This window comes from Capsicum annuum, chromosome 9, assembly GCF_002878395.1.
Source record: "Capsicum annuum cultivar UCD-10X-F1 chromosome 9, UCD10Xv1.1, whole genome shotgun sequence".
Taxonomy (NCBI): Eukaryota; Viridiplantae; Streptophyta; class Magnoliopsida; order Solanales; family Solanaceae; genus Capsicum; species Capsicum annuum.
In genome coordinates, this window is record NC_061119.1 from 5,157,009 (window position 1) to 5,174,529 (window position 17,521).

Below are 17,521 nucleotides of genomic sequence, written 5' to 3' on the forward strand. Positions count from 1 at the left end.
TAGTGAGTCATCATATAATTTGTCAATCACTTTCAGTTCATCAAGAATATTAATTCTCATAATATAAATATCATTTAAATCTTTTGAAAGAATAATTTTCACAATTCCACTTTCAAATCACTTAATCATTCACCATAGACACAAGGAAATACGCACATACTGGGAGATCCTATAACCGACATAAACCATGTGAGCTATATGGAGTCCAACGTACAACCCACGTTGGGGAGAGCCGTCCTATCCTTGCCATCGGAGTAGGAATATCGATATCAAATTCACACAAACTAGTGATCACTATATAAATCAGCCTCAGGCTCACTCCTACGGGGGCACGTAGTTCTAGGAAAGTAAGGTTGCTTTATACCTCCCACTCGGTGCTAAAGATTTCTCCTGGACTTAACTCAGATCGTTTCAAAGAAAATCTACAACAAAATAATTTCAGTAATATATAAATATACATCGGGAGCCATCATGCTTCCCATCTATCAAAATCAACCACGTTGTGGATTTCTTTCACACTCGAGTTCAAAATAACTCCATTAAGACCAAAAGGTTAAATCATTCCAAATATCTCAAATATTCAACATCAACGTGCTTATAAAACACACTTTCTCAAGAAAAAAATACAATTTCCAATGGGGATTCACGACCCAAATATCAAAATCATGATAAATATCGTTCAAGATTCATGTTTTATATCACTACACATGTAAATTCATCTTTCAAAATCATAAACATCAAGATTTCATAATAATCATCATAAGATATGGGTTCATGCTTCAAATTCATAAAAATCAAATAAAAATCATGCCTTTGTAAAGAAAATTACTTTTGGGCACAAGAACGAAAGAGTCCTTGTTGAAAAACCCCACATACCTTGAATGATGAAATTTAGATCGATACTCATTTTTGAGATGTTAATCGTGCCTTTGAATGATGATTCTTGGAGTTCTTGAACTAGGAACTTGGACTCTTCAATAAATTTGCAGAATTAATGGTGAACTTTGGAGGTTCTTAAAGTTGGATGTAGGAGCTTAGGGTTTTCTTTTTGAGGGAGTTTGATGAAATATAACATATAATGCTTCTAATAGGCTTTAATATAGGGTTTGGATAGATTTTGGGTGAGGGTTAATGATCAAAACGCCCCTAAAAATCAAAAAAATTCTCGAATCAGTCCTTTGGTGGACTGTTTTGATAGTCTGAAATAGATCAACCATAACATTTTACTTCGATATTCAAATTGGATGAAACCAATTTCTTTAGAAAGAGGACTCTCATATATTTCCATTGATATATAATATCTCACCTAGATCATTGTGTATGAGGAGTTATGATCGTTTGAAGTTGACCCATAAATTCACTTTAGATAGGCTTAAGTAGATCAACCATAACTTTTTGCTCCGATAGACAAATTGGATAAAACCAATTTCATTGGAAAGAGGACTCGCAGATCTTTCCGTTAATAAATAGTAGATCACCCATATCATTATGTACAAGGAGTTATGATCATTTAAAGTTGGAGCAAAAATACGCCAAGCCTCAGTACTTTTCCCTGCACATTTTACTGTTCACTACTATTCACGATTCGATCGGAATGTTCATAACTCGTCGCTCGGGTGTCCGTTTTAGATGATCCACATATCGTTGGAAAGGTTATTTGATACTCTACACAATGGTGTGCCATAATATAAGATATTTTGCATGGAAAATTTATAATTCTTCTAGAAGATAGAACCCAACATGTTTACGCACAAAATTTCAACGAAAAATTTTCCAGGGTATTACAATATGATATAATGCTATGTTTGGAATATGGATTTAGTATTTGAATCATGATTTGTATATTTAGCCTTATTAGGATAGTGTGATAGTTTTGGAACCGTAAGTTTGGTAGAGTTGAATTGAGTACCCTTGTTTCTAGTCGAAGTTAACATTTTAGGCTTTAATATGGCTTGCTTAATATCTAGAATATGAACTAGATTAGATACCTTAGCGTATTTTGGGTCATAGTATGCCTAATTATGGAAATTATGGATTAGAAGTGGGATCGTTCGACCCACTTAGGCCTAAGCTTATGTTAAGTCTTGGGGACTTAGTTGTGGATGTTAGACATAGATAAGGCTAGTAAAACTTTGAATAAGGTTACATTTTAACTTGGTAACTTGTATTGATGTTTCAAGATTGTGGCTATTTAGCTATGGTTATGATACTACATATGGAAGTGATATTGGTTATTTAGATGTGATATTCCTCCTAGATACATTATGTGGCCTATAGAGATGCTATTTCCTTTTAGACTTGATATTTGGCCTATAGAGATGCTATTTCCTCTTAGACTTGATATTTGGCCTATAGAGTTGTTATTTTATTTAGTCATGATTGTTGGACCTATAGAGATGATGGTCCATTTGGATATGTAAATTGGCCTAGAGAAGCGATATTCCTCATTGTCTTGACGTATGACCTATTGATATATGATATCCTATAGACAATTATACATCTATCTACATTATGCCTCCTAGATGTGAGATGTCTCTAGTGTGAGAGATGATAACATATTTATTTATTATGCCTCCTATATGTGAGATGCCTTCTATATGTGAGATGATTAAAGGTATGCTACGGCTTATACATATGATTATTGATATGAGTTTCGAAAATGTATATGGGCCTAAGGCCATGATTATATGTTGTGATTATTCTAAATGAATTAATGGTCCAAGGGAAATGTTGTGGATTTGAGTCGGCAATTTAGTTATGTTGTCCGTTTTGAGTTTGAAGTTCTTAGACTTGCCTCCTAGTTTGTGAAGGATTGTGTTTTGGCTATCCTTTACAATATAACCCATTTGTGAGATTTATTAGTTTGAGGTCCATTCTTTTGTTGTGACTATTTCATCGCCCAATAGTGGTTTTGACATCGATATTGAGGTGTCGTGGATCCTTCTCTTAGATTTGATGGGTTCGTTCCTTTGTGATGGATTTCCTTGTTGTTAGTGTGGAGATTGGATATTCTTTTGTCGTTGTGATATGGTTTTGTCTAGTGAAGTTGGAAGATAGAGGAAGGTGGCCTTTCCTGTGACCGCTTCTAAAGTTGGAAAATTAGAAACTCTTTAGCTTGAGTTGTTGGTACTCTGGTGATTGTATAGACTTTGACCTTGGCCTTGAGATTGGTATTTCTTATTTGATGATATGGTTCTTAGGTGGATTCAGGAAATCCCCATTTTAGCATTTGTTGGGCCTAGTGAGGCTTGGTGGAGTAATTCTCCTGGATGATATGTGTTTATGGCTATTTCTTTAACTAGATGGGGTATTGTATTTGTTTGTTCTGGCTTAAATTGCATTTCTCTGAGTTGCTAAAGTGTTTGCCTTCGCTAGTGTGGTTTAGGTTTTAAGAAGTTTTGATAGCTCTTGCCATCCAGCAGATATGGGATGCGTTATTTGCACTTTCATTCGATGATTTACCCTTTTACATGATTTATGTATTGTGGCTTGGCATGATTTATCTCGGATATGTTAGATTTAGATACTAAATTCAATTTGAATGGTTGGTAATGATATAGGTTTATTTGTCCAGTTTTGACTTGATACTTTGGAGTGTGATTGGGAATTATGATAAATTTGGATCATTAGTGCCTACCCATTCTTAGTTTTTGTTTAAGATATTTGATATCGAGCGATTCATCCTTGGTATTGAGATTTCAACTTGGTGTTGTAGAGCTTGCATGCAACTTTTGTTTTAGACTTGTCTTCGTTAAGATTTCATTTATAGGCTGGTTGAGCCTACTCTGTGGTTGTCTATTTGGTCTTCTTGACGTCAGTTGGATTATAGTTAATAAGTGTTCAGATAATAGCCCATGGGCCCCGTATTGGTTGTTTCAGTTTTGACCTCAAGTTTCAGTTTTCTTTGAAAATTTTGGATGATTTACTCAGTGGGAGTAATACACTTGAGTTGGATTTAGTATGCCTTTTTCTCAATACATGGATCATCCTGGAGAAAAATATTCAGTCATAAGTAGTAATACCTTGGATTTCAAAATTTAAGTTTAATTTTCATTTGGACTAGTTGCAGCATTGGCATGAATTGCATTCCTTGATTATCTCCATTTGTATGCCCAGATAATGCCTTATGATTTTATTTCCATATTTTCCTAATGGACTTTCAGCGAATCATCTTTAGTTCTTTGATTTCTTTATGATGAGATGGAGTTGATGAGACTTAGGTGATTTTCCTCCTAGTTTGGAGTTGAGAGAATGTGTAAAATTGTTAAGGAATGTTATTTTTGGGTTTGGAGTTGGTTTTATGACTTATGTCTTGGTTTTATTTTGGCTTGGATGAGCCTTTGTTGATTTATATGGATATAGAGATGGTATCAGCATGATGTAATTCAGACATGTGTGCATCAGCCTTTCCAATTCAGATGGTGGTTAAGTTGAGTTGGCTATTTTGGAAGTAGAATGAGAGTGCTTGTCGAAAAAGCAATACTTGTGGAAAAATCCATTAGAAGTGTTTTCTCTCCATTGAGGTTACCTGGGAAGTCATGCTGGGAGCATGTGGACCCAATACCTCATCCGTTCGAGCTTTTGAGATTCTTTCTATTCGTTGACTTTCGGGGATGAAAGTCATTTAGTAGTGGATATTGTAATGACCCTTCAGGTCATTTTCCATATTTATGCTTATCTTCATAGTTTGAGCTTCTCCATAGCTATCCCAAGTCATTTATGACTTACTGGGACTGACGGTTTGATTACCGGGCAGTTCTTTTGATTTTTAGAGTCAATTCCCTGTTTAGAAGTCTTCGCTAGTTCCAAATGGCCACCGAGCAAAAACTTCAGCAGAACGATCTTGGATAAAAATTTTGACTATGCCAGCACATACAAAATATATCAATTTTAGTCTAGGTATACCCTTTATTCGGGTCTGAATGCACACGAGCTCATTTCGACCTGTTAGTTGGAAAGTCGTAAAATTGGAACAATATGTGTGGGCACCACTTTTTTCCGAAACGACATTGTATGGAATTCTTGATGGTTCCAATGGATTTGAATTTTTGTTTACACTCAAATTTCACTATTGGATCATATATTTTGGGTTCCGGATGAGTTTCGAGGGTCAAAAATAAGTTTTTGACTTTCCTGTCACAGAGTACCGCGTCTCTTCGCCGAGGGGTCTATTTGGGTCTATAAATAGACCCCAAGGTCGCGAATCTGAGGATTTTCATGCACCTTTGAGAGCTTAAAACCCTAAATGGGTATGATAAATCAAAATTTATTCTTGTGGGTGTCTAGGGAGCTTGGTAATCATCTTTTATCATGATTATCATCCGGATTAACGTAAGATTTCATAACTTTATTGGCGAATTTCTTATTTCTTGACCCAAAATCCCAATTTAGCTTAAGGCTTGATTTATCCCTAAATTTGGTTTGTTTTCCTCAATTGATTGAGGGTTATGATTCCTTGGTGATGTATGATCATTGGGTTGATCTCGAAAACGCGATTTTCGTATTGGGACCCACTTGAGGTTTTTGGTGTCGTTTTTGGACCTGAAGCACAATAGTGCAATATGGGTATCATTAGACTCATATCGATGAGTAGATTATATTTTGATAGTGTGATGACATTTTGCGGATTGTGAAGTGAAGATGAGCATGTGGTGCTTGAAGTGTGCTTTTGCGGGTTAGCCTTGAGGTAGGCTTCTGTCTACTCTTCTTCATGGATGATGTATGATATATATTGTGTGTGAATGTGAATGTGAATGTTAAGATTGATATTGGATAGAATGACTTAGTATTGATTATACAAATAAGTTTGGGGATTAGATGGGGTTTTTGACCTGTAGATTGAATTGCTTAATACCCTTGTAGAATCCTATTGCCTTCTCCCTAGTTTGGGTAAATTTGTAGCATGGATATTATACAATGCTATTCTTGGAATATGGTTTTAGAATTTGAAGCATGATTTGTATATTTAGCTTTATTGGGCTAGTGTGATAGTTTTGGAATCGTAAGTTTGGTAGAGTTGACTTGAATACCCTTGTTTCTAGTCGAAGTTACCATCTTAGGTTTTAATATGGCTTGCTTGATATCTAAAAGATGAACTAGATTAGATACCTTAGCCTAGTTTGTGTCACAGTATGCCTAATTATGGAAATTATTGATTGTAAATAGGATCGTTCGACCCACTTAGGCCTAAGCTTATGTTAAGTCATGTGGACTTAGTTTCGGATGTTAGACATAGATGAGGCTAGTAAACCTTAGAATAAGGTTACTTCATAACTTGGTAACTTGTATTAATGTTCCAAGATTGTGTCTATTTAGTTATGGTTATGATATTACATATGGAAGTGATATTGGGCATTTAGAGGTGATATTCCTCCTAGATACATTATGTGGCCTATAGAGATGCTATTTACTCTTAGACTTGATATTTGGCCTATAGAGATGCTATTTCCTCTTAGACCTGATATTTGGCCTATAGAGTCGTTATTTCCTTTAGTTATGATTGTTGGACATATAGAGATGATGGTCCTTTTAGATATGTAAATTGTCCTAGAGAAGCGATATTCCTCGTTGTCTTGACGTATGACCTATTAATATATGATATCCTATAGACAATTATACGTCTATCTATATTATGCCTCCTAGATGAGAGATGTCTCTAGTTTGAGGGATGATAACATATTTATTTATTATGCCTCCTATATGTGAGATGACTTCTATATGTGGGATGATCAGAGGTATGCTACAGCTTATACATATGATTATTGATATGAGTTCCGAAAATGTATATGGCACTAAGGCCATGATTATATGTTGTGATTATTCCAAACGAATTAATGGGCCAAGGGCCGTGTTATAGTACTGATTAAATATCCAAGAAGTGTTTATAGTTGTGAATGATGTGATTGCGATTTATGAATATAAATATGTATATGTATATGTTTGTATACATATCTCTCTGGTATGGGACGGAGGAAGATGCAGTATGATGCTTATTATTTCACTGACTAAATACTCGTGATGGCATGCATAGGTTTGGTACGTTCATGATTATTTATCATTTTAAATGATGTGATTATAGCTAAAATATGATCTTATGGTTATTCTTCTTGTTAGACTGTTAAGCTATGTGGTAACTAGTTGTCTATTAGCTGAATATTACACTTGATGGCTAGGAAACTAGTGTATTAGTTAATGAATCTTGCTTAGTTAGAACATGATAGCTAATAGGATGAATAGTTGATAATAATGAATGGTGGATAAATGACGGTTTTGGTCTAATGATGAAACTAGACTAGATGTTAGATGTTGACTATCAAATAAATAATGGTTAGTTGGTATCCCATGAATAAGGATAATGTTTAGGCTAATAAGTAGAGGTTATGTGATGACTAGCGAACTAGCGGTTTGATAATAATAAGTGTTGGTTATCTAATAACGAGTAAATGGGATGTATTGAGAAGATGGACATCTTTACGTTTATGAGTATATCGGCTTGTGGTTGTGCACCTATTATATGCCTATATTTATGTGTCAAGAGTTATGATGATATATTGGTACCCGACAAGGCTAGAGGATATTGTGATGACATACTGATACCCAGCAAGGCCGGAGGATATTATAATGATATTGATACCCGGTTCGAGTCCGGAGGATACTATTGAGTTGTTATTGATTCCCGACAAGGCCGAAGGATATTATGATGATATTGATACCCGGTTCGACTCTGGAGGATACTAATGAGAGGATATTGATTCCTGGCAAAGCTGGAGGATATTATGATGATATTGATACCCGGTTCGAGTTCGGAGGATACTATTGAGATGATATTGATTCTCGGCAAGGTCGAAGGTTGATTATGATGATAATGAGACTATTGAGGACAGTTATTATGAGTTATGATATTGATGGTATACTTTGTATTTATTCCTGTATGTGCATTGCCTATCACCAGTATTAAACTATGTTTATCAGCCGGTATGGGATGGTTGCATAGATATGGGTGAAAAATATGCCTTGTGTTGTTACATGTTGATTGAAACTTCTGAGTCTGGGGAGGTGAGGGTACGTATAGACTCGGATAGGTATTTGGTTGTGCTGAGTAGCCGGTTATTTGCGATGTTATTGATATTGTTAATATCATTGTTATGATCATTATTATGGCTAGCCTATGACAGATTGGTCATGGATCCGGTATTGGGATTGAGGTATGTCTTCGGCCTTTGCTATCTTATTAGCTATATGAAGTCATCGGATATCCCTTTCTTCATTGTTCATATTGTATACTCGTTCCTTCGCTATGTATATTAAAATATATCTTTCTTTTGCTCTTTATCTATATATTGACCTGGGATATACGGTATAGCTTTGGCATATATTGAATGTAGTTGGAACAAGATAGTTCGCCTTGATACTTCCTTAGTATTATTATGTTAGACTCTTGGACATGAATAGGATAGTTGTCCCTTGTTATTCTCATTGACTTATTACATGATTTATGGACTCTTGGTTGTAGTTTCCATTCTGTTTATATGTTATATATATCTACTTTATCTTTGGAGATCAGTTGGCAGTTTTCTACTGAGTACCATTCGTTTGGTACTCATACTACTCCTCCGCAGCCTGCAGATCATAGTACGTGTTATCACGTAAATGTGTGTATCATGTGGAGTAGCCCTGATTCAGAGACTTAGAGTAAGCACCTGACGTTCGGAGTATTACTTTTCTTTCTCCTATGTATTCGGCTAGCCTTTAAGTTATATTCAGAGGTAAGTTGAATCAGTGTTTCTATACTTGATATATTACTTTTGTACTCTTATTATGTTTAGAAGCTCTTGTACTGATACCACCAGGTTTTGGGATTCATCTAAGTATTGATCTTTATATCATATATTCCGCATTCTTTTTCTAATGTTACTGAGTAGTCCGTTACTAGCCGTTTCGGACTACAGGTTGACTTGCCTACTGGTGGGTTATGGTAGGCGCCATCATGACTGAAAAGTTGGGTCGTGATATTAGAGGGGTTAGTGTTAAAACAATGAGCTAAGAGAAGCATAGGTGTGTTCTTATCATGTTCCACAAAGAGTTCTTTTCTTCTAGCCAATATCACCACATTACCATTGCCCTTAGAAGTTGATGCACCCTTGGTTTCCTGTACTTCTTCACTCTTGGGGTTTTCTTCATTTTCTTACTCTCGGGTTTCTTGCCCTTTTCCTTCAACTCTCCCATCTTTTGATGCAACTCATTAACTTGTGATGGCAAGAGAAGGTGAAGTATGATCTTTTGGCTATCTTTCTCAAGGGAGTACTGATTGGTCCTCCCGTCATGTTTGGTAGACCTATCATACTGCCAAGGCTTACCTAACAACAAGTGACACGCTTGTATATGAACCACATCACAAAGACTTCATCATGGTAGTTTACCACCTTAAATTGAATCAAACATTGCCTTGTGACTTTCAATTCACCACACTCATTCAACCGTTGCAACTTGTAGGGACTAGCATGTGGAGTATTAGGTAGTTTCAAGAAGTTCACCATAGTGACACTATCAATATTTGCACAACTCCTACTATCTATCACCATGGTACACACACTACCCTAGACAAGGCACTTAGTATGGAATAGATTCTCCCTTTGGCTAGGATCATCTATTTCCTTACTAATCATGGCTCGTCTCACCACAAAATTTGGAACTAGACACTCTCCCTCTTGTGGGTAAGCATCTTCCCCATTATCTTCTTCATGTAGCTCAGTCTCGTCTTTCTCTTCATCTTGAGGGTCAGCCTCACTCTCCTCAGTTTCAATACCCACCTCCTATCCAAAGTAGTATAATTTTCCTTATTTTAGGATCAAATTCTATTAGTTTGGACATTCATTGGCTATATGTCTCCAACCTTGACGCTTGAAATATTGGAGCCCTTTAGGATTAGGATACTTGTGAACTTCTTTCCTTGGAGGATATTTATGGACTGTTTTGGGCTCGGGGAGCCTTGCATTGGCGGGTTGGTCCTTGTTCTTGGGCCAACTCCAGGAGGATTGAGCTATCTCCTTATTTATAGGCCAACCCGAGGGTGCTTGTCCCCTTGCCTTATATGTTAACCTCTCTTTAAGTTCTTTTTCTATCTCAAGTGCCGCTTGATAAATGCCATCAATGGTATCAAACTTGTGGAGAGTCAAGCGATTGGAGATTTCCTTGTTCAACCCAACCTTGAACGTAATGATGTCATAACCAACTTGTTCTCCCCGATGATCAAGCTTCAACATGAGTTGTTGGAACTCGTCGTAGTAGGTCATAACACTTTTGCTCCCTTGCCTCAAATTATACAACTTGGAAAGGAGCTTATGTCTAGAGCTCTCCGGTAGGTATCTTTGTATCATGAGATACCTCAATCTAAAATAAGGTGGTGGCTGCCCATCAACCAATTCATTGTGAAACTTCTTGACATATTCCCAGCAAGTGTTAGCATAACCCTCAAAATGAGCCACGACATAGCAACTTTTCTTTTCCTCAGAAAGATCATTAACTTTGATGATTTTGTCAAAAGATGATTCCAAATCAAGGTAGGCCTCGGGTTCACTCTCTTCTTTGAAGATAGGAAAACTTAATTTGATGGTATTGATGTCTACATCCCTCTCTGGGTGCCGGTTCACTTGTTGGTTCCATGGACCAACTTTTAACCCAAGCCCTCGGTATCCCCTTTGATTCATACATCATTCTCCCATCTCCTCCTCCCTTATATAAGTATCATCATACACTCCATAACCTTCATTTTCCTCTCTACCTTATACCTCAAAGTAGACGGGTTGGTTTTGGTTAAGTGGAACTTGGTTTCGAGAAATTGGATTTAGTGGTGGTGGTGGTCTTTGGTTTGGTGGAGCTTGAAAGGGAGGGTTCGAATTTAGTGGAGGTAATTGACGACCAAATCCTTCTTGTGGGACTTGAGGAGATTGTGAATGAAATGGCTTATTGAAGTCTCAGCTTTGGGGGTAGGGAGTAGCTTGGATTGCAGCATTTAGTGGTGGTCTTGATGGATTGAGCATTGGATGTGAGGTTTCAGGGGAAATGGTAGTGGAAGTGTTTTGGTCATGTCCACTTGAAGAAACATGGAAGTGTGGAGGATTAGTATGGAGGGAGTTACCTTGAATCTCCATTTGTTCCAACCTCCTACTCGTGGTTGTCACTTCCCCTTTCAATGATGTTACATCCCCCTTCATTGAAGATACATCTATTTCTAACTTCCCAAGACTCACTTGCATTTTTTCTGAAGTTGGGTTGAGGCCCTCAATAGAAGCCATGAGGATATTGGTATCATTGTTGCCCATGGTTTGGGAGGTTGTTCCCTTCATTGCAATGTACCTAAGGAAAAACCTACAAAACAACAAAAAGTTAGCTAAAAAATAACTTTGCCACCTTCTCACACTTAGATTACCTCACTCAGCTCCACAAGTGTTGTAAGTTGGCTAGTAACCCATAAGTATTCAAGGGATGAATCTGATCTTTTCCAGAGTAGACTCTTGGTTGAAGACTCAAATAATTCTCGTCGTACTTGAACCAAGAGTTTCAACAAATTCAAAAGATAAAAGAACTCAAGAAAATGTAGGCATAAACAACGGATTCAAGGACTAATTGATAACCAAGTAAGAGTTAACTAGTTTGTTAATTAGTTCTAGGATTAATTAAAACAACCGAGGATCAATAATTAGAAACCAAGAATCAAAATTTGAGCTTAAAGTTGATGTGTGAACAGTACAATGATGATGTGGCATTCCGCAATTGGCTTCAATTGTAAACAAATTTTATTCACCAATTTGGAGTTTTTGTCAATTCATAATTTAGAATAGATAAGATTGGTATTGAAGGGGAAGCATAAGTCTTAGAGCCTTTTTCAAATTCAAACTCAAAAGGTGAGACTTGACTTGTACTACTTCCTCAAAACAAGGTCCATATAATATGGAAAAAGGGGTTGAAAAGTGGTTGTCAAGTCTTTGAGTGATGTGATCAAGTCCTTCTGCCAACAAGCTTTACAACTCTATCTTCACCCTTTTTAGCTCTATTCTGCACTTTATGTTGGTCAATATAGGAGAAGATGTGAAGAACAATAAGAACACAACAACAACTTTTCAATAACAACAACAATGCAACCAACGTTCCACTCCAAGCTTCAACAACGAGTCACAACACATGGCCAAACTTCAAGTTCATAACAACAAGATCATATATAAGCTAAAACTTTAGATTTAGACACTTTTAGTGTTAGTGAGAAAGAAATCAATACTAGAAACACTCTAGACAAACAAAAGACTATTAGATCTAGTCACAACCTTCAGCCAAGACACGTCAAGAACACAATCACTTCTTGGCCAAGATTCAACAACACGATGTTACTATTTTGGTAAGATCTTCCCAAGATTTGATTTTGTTGGAACAAAATCAACCCTTGCGCTTTGATACCAAATAATACAAAAATCATCCTACAACACAAGGAGACAAGATTCGACAATAATGTAGAAAGAACAATGCCCACACGGCTTCACTAGAACAAGAAGGATAACAACAAGATTACAACAAAATAGATAAATAGTTTGACATTCAATATATAAACATATAAGAACCCTAACATGTATCAAATGAGAGGACCTTAAGCTCAATCGATATCTACCAAACTCTTACTTGGACTAAGCAGAACTCAAGCTCCTCAAGACTCAAGTTTCTAGCCAAAGAACAACACGAGTGAACTACACTAGTTGTAGTTTCGGGAAGCTCACAAGAATAGAGAGAGAGTGAAGTCTTAAAATATTACAAGTCTTGAATCAATGATAATAGTGAACTAAAGACAAAAAATAACCATAATATGTTCTATTTATATTACATCACAAAATAAGTGGCAAATGACCATCTTGTCCTTGTTCTTTAGAGTGTAAGTTTATTATACTTCAAAGTCCCTCTTCACACTTCAAAATAAGTAATCCCTTAGATGGATTTATAACACACTCACACACAACCATATTCACGAACATGCCTTGGAGTTTTCGTAACTTTCGAGTTTGACTACATATGAATGGTCTTGATCTTGGTGTGCCCATATCAACAAAGGATTAAGAGGTTAATCCTTGGAGTTTGTATTAAACTTTTCTCGGATATAGTGGTGTATAGAAATCCTGGAGATAGGTCATGATTTTATCCTTTGAGCAAGGAGTTTTCACATAAAAATCTTTATTTCTGCTATTTACTTTATACCTGTACTTTTTATTAAGGTTCTCCCAGTTCTTGGTGTTTGAGTCTGTCTAGGAAAAGGTCCTAAATTGAGGAGCGACCCACTGTAGTTCTTCATTTGGTATTAGAGTGAGGTCGTCCTATTAAGGCTAACACCTTGGAAGGATCTTGAGAATGGTTGCTCCTCCCAATCTTGAAGAAGGCCAATTAACCACTTAACCACCTAGATTCAATGATGAGTATTATGGGTGGTGGAAGACAAAAATGCATGATTTAATCATGGTTGAAGACTCAGAATATTGAATATGGACTTTTTGTTCCAACAAGATCAGTGAAGGTTGGTGATGTGACCTCGTAAGTTCCCAAAACTAAGAAGGAATATGATGATACAAATAAAAATAAGATTGAGAAGAATTAAAAGAATAAGAACTTCTTGGTCTATGGAATTGGCCCTAATTAATATAACAGTATCCCAGCCTGTGATCCGATATACGGGGACTAGTTAGGTTAAGGAGTCCAAGGTAGATATGCTAACTAACCAATATGAGACTTTCACCATAAATAAGGGAGAGGAATAAATGAACGTCACTGCTTGGGAGAGGTTATCAGAACCACCAAATAGGTCCACAAAATTTTGAGCATCCTTCATAAGCAATGGGAGAACAAAGTCAATTCCATCACTAAAGCTAGGAATCTTAAGACAATGACCATGCACGAGCTTATGGGCAATCTCAAAACTTATGAGATGCTGAAGAAGCTTTCAAAGTCAAAGAGTGAACCCAAGTTGGAGAAGAATCTTGTTCTGAAGGCAACTAATGAAACCCCCAATAATGAAGATGTAGAAACTACTTATATTGCAAAGACGGTAATGAAGGAATTGAAGAAGTCAGGAGCTATCCCCAGAAAAGGTGAATCTAGAAGATATATCACTAATTGAAAAGGAAATGATACATGCCACAAATGTGGGAAGGCTGATCATTACATCAAAGACTACCCCTTGCACAAAGTAGAATACAAAGAGTATGTCAAACAAAATAGTGAGAAGGAAAAATGCAGGAAATAGGTTCTAGGAAAGTACAGCAGCAAGGCTAAAGCTTATAGGGTTGCAATGTAAGTCATAGCTTCTCTGGGTGATTCACTCTATGATACTGATGAGTCTGAGCAGCATGAAGATGTCTCTATAATGAATGTAGAAGATGATGTTCAAGTTTATGACTCTCTCTTTGCCTTGATCACAAACTCAGACGAGGATGAAGATGAAAAGGTAACCCTCTTGGACATCAAATAAAATCTCAAAAAATATTCCCCTAAATAATTGAGGTCACTTGCTATTATAATAATTGATACTGTTAATGATTGCACTAGAGATAAAAAGTGTTTAAAGCTAAGCCTTGAAAATGTGAATTGGAAATGGTTGAGCTAAGTGTGCTAGTTACTAAACTACAAGCAACTATCCAATCTCTATCTATTGAAAATGAGCCCTTAATGAAAAATTGAATGAAATTTCTAGAGTTAAGTCAAATGGTCATACAAGGGAGTCATGTTCTGCTAGAGATGTTGTCCTAAAAGGGATGAACGGTTTGTATTTTGAAAAAAAAAAGTGTAAACCTACCTGGCTGGGCAAAGAAGAACCTAATCTTTTCTCTATCATCATAGTGGGAGCTTAAGCTGAAATGGGTTCCCAAAACTGACCACTGATTAACATTGCAAGGCAAAGCAAAAGGAAGAAGCCACCACTAGAGTATGGATGGTGGTTGTTCAAAGCACATAACTGAAAGAATTAAATACTTTCTCTTGCTTAAGGCCCATGAAGGAGGAAATATCTCATTTGGTGATGGAAAGGGATATACAGTTGTAATTGGGAAGTTTTGAGAAGGGATATTCTCTTGCTCTAGCCTGAAGTTTTGAGCTAATCCTTTACATCAACTGCTGATGATACTTATTTTGATTCCTTTTATAAAAAATGGGGCACCCCAGATAAGTGAAAGGAAAATCCCTCCTCAAAATACTTGTTGCTATATACCGTAACCACATCTCCTCCAGTCACACTATGATGCATATAGATAGCACTTTTATCCTTATTCATCTTTTGACCAGAATCTTTTTCATATTTCTCTAATGTGTTAGCTACTAATTGCACTGTTCTGATATCAGCCTTTCACAAGATTATCATATCATCAACAAGAGCCAGGTGATTAATCTTTGGACTTCCTCTAGGAATACCAAATCTCTTAAATTTCTTCTTCTCCATTAATGCATTCAAAGCTCTAGACATCACTTCTGCACACAGAATAAAAAGAGTAGGGGACAAAGGATCACCTTGCTATAGACCCCTAGTTGACTACCAAGAACTACAATTACATGCCAGGAAGTATTAATTTATAACCTAGAAGAATTGTACATAATTATACTGCTTTCCCTAAGGTTTTTCCATACTTTTCATGGACCTAGTATTCTAACTCATAAGAATTTCCCCATTATAATCTTCCTAACAATTCTGGGGTAGTCATGGATTACTAGGCGAAGAGAGTGATGGAATAACTTACCTCGATGATAAAACTATCCTAGCCTTAGAAAAATCACCCTCTAAAGCTCTAGAATGAAGTTTTTGAGTTTAAGAGTTGAATCTTAAAATATAGCACTTAAACATGCATCCTACCTTGAGTTTTCTGCCACATGACCCATTTCTCACTACAATGGCTTTACTATAGGGAGAGTAATCTCGTTGTGGTGGTCCGCCACCCCTGAAATGAGAGTGAATCTTGGAACCAGAAATTACCCAGCCCACTACGATGGGACTCCAACTGCTATGTTAGTCTCACTACAACGGGAATTCCATCGCTGCAGCGGTCCTTAACAAGTAACTCAAGGAGAGTTGCATTCCAGCTTCATTTTCACAACACAAAATCATTAACTTTAGATATAACAAAGCAATCCAAAGCAGCAATTCCTAAAATCACATGCTACGACTTTATTTTTAGTCTCAGAATTTTTCTGCTAAGATCTAGATTACTATGTCACCCCCTAATGGAACACAACATCCCAAAGCACAATACCGTTAAGCAAAATCCACAAAGAATAGGCACAACATGAATTTTCCATTTTAAATCACCCCACCTTGAGATTTTATTAACTTAACTCATTAGGGGGTCTCCAATAGAGTACTTAGGCCCTAATTACCCTATAAAAACTAGAAGATCATTACATCATTTAAACAACCACTCATCCCAGAACGAACAAGGAAGGAAACAAGGAAAGATTTACCTAACTCAGTGAAAATATAAGGAAATTTGTTATGCATGTCTTGTTTGGTCACCCAAATGGCCTCCTCAACAGGATGATTCTTCCACTAGATCTTTATAGATGCAATCTCTCTTAACCTCAATTCGTAGACCTCTCTATCTAAGATAGCCACATGGTCCTCTTCATATGACATATTCTCATCAAACAGGACCGAATCCCAATGAATCACAGTTTCCATCACCATAAAATTTCTTTAACATAGACACATGAAATACCAAGTGAGATCTCTACAAATCTGGAGGCAAAGCTATTCAATCTACTTATATGTTATACATGTGACTCCACTATAATCAAATCCCGATGTAATTAGGGAAAAACTCATGTAAAATTTTCATTATATATCCCACTTTAGTGTGATGTTCTACAAAAATGATATTGTTAGAACCAAATTACATAAAAGAGTATTTCTTTTAAAATAGTCAATAAAAGACGCAATATATGTGAGATTTCACTTTCTATCTTACATCTAAATATCTAAATAACTTAGTGATTGTGTTTTTTCTTTTAAATTCAATATTAATATCATATAGACGATCTATCACTTCACCATTAGTAAAGTCAAAAGGTGAAATGATTTTTCAATATACTTGTATGTAGATCGAACGCATGCATCTTAATGCACGTCATACAATAATTATTATAGTTCTAAAATGAAAATTGGACTCAATTAATCATAAATATTAATAGTAATGAGATTATTCTCCATTAGTATGTTAGTTAAGTTATAGTTTAGAATCTATCAAATGAGTTTCCATAATTTTATTAGTGCAAGAATTTCTTATCAAATAAATTCCATGTATAAAAGCAAATAATAAAACAAAAAATATATGTTTAAGATTGATTTTTATTCTAAACGATTTGTAGACTTGCTTTGTTGTGGAAAGCTCAGGCGACGACCTATTATATTAGAACTAGGGGTCTCACCCGTCAAACTTGATTTTTCGATTTTAACCCTAGTGTGCTCGATTCCACAACCTATCTCAGATTCATCTATTTAAGGAAGGTC

At 36.2% G+C, this 17,521-nt stretch overlaps 1 protein-coding gene across 2 annotated transcripts in view; it reads left to right on the forward strand.

Moving 5' to 3' along the window:
* Positions 1–17,521, forward strand: part of LOC124886992 (alpha-crystallin domain-containing protein 22.3-like) — a 67,783-nt gene that overhangs the window by 37,411 nt on the left and 12,851 nt on the right. Inside the window, exon 1 of one of the 2 annotated variants that reach the window (XM_047396050.1) lies at positions 14,098–14,476. The exons of the other annotated variant lie outside the window; for it this stretch is intronic. The gene's annotated coding sequence lies outside the window, so the exon portion shown is untranslated. Of the gene's footprint in view, positions 1–14,097; positions 14,477–17,521 lie in introns of those variants that run through there. 2 annotated transcript variants of the gene reach the window in all.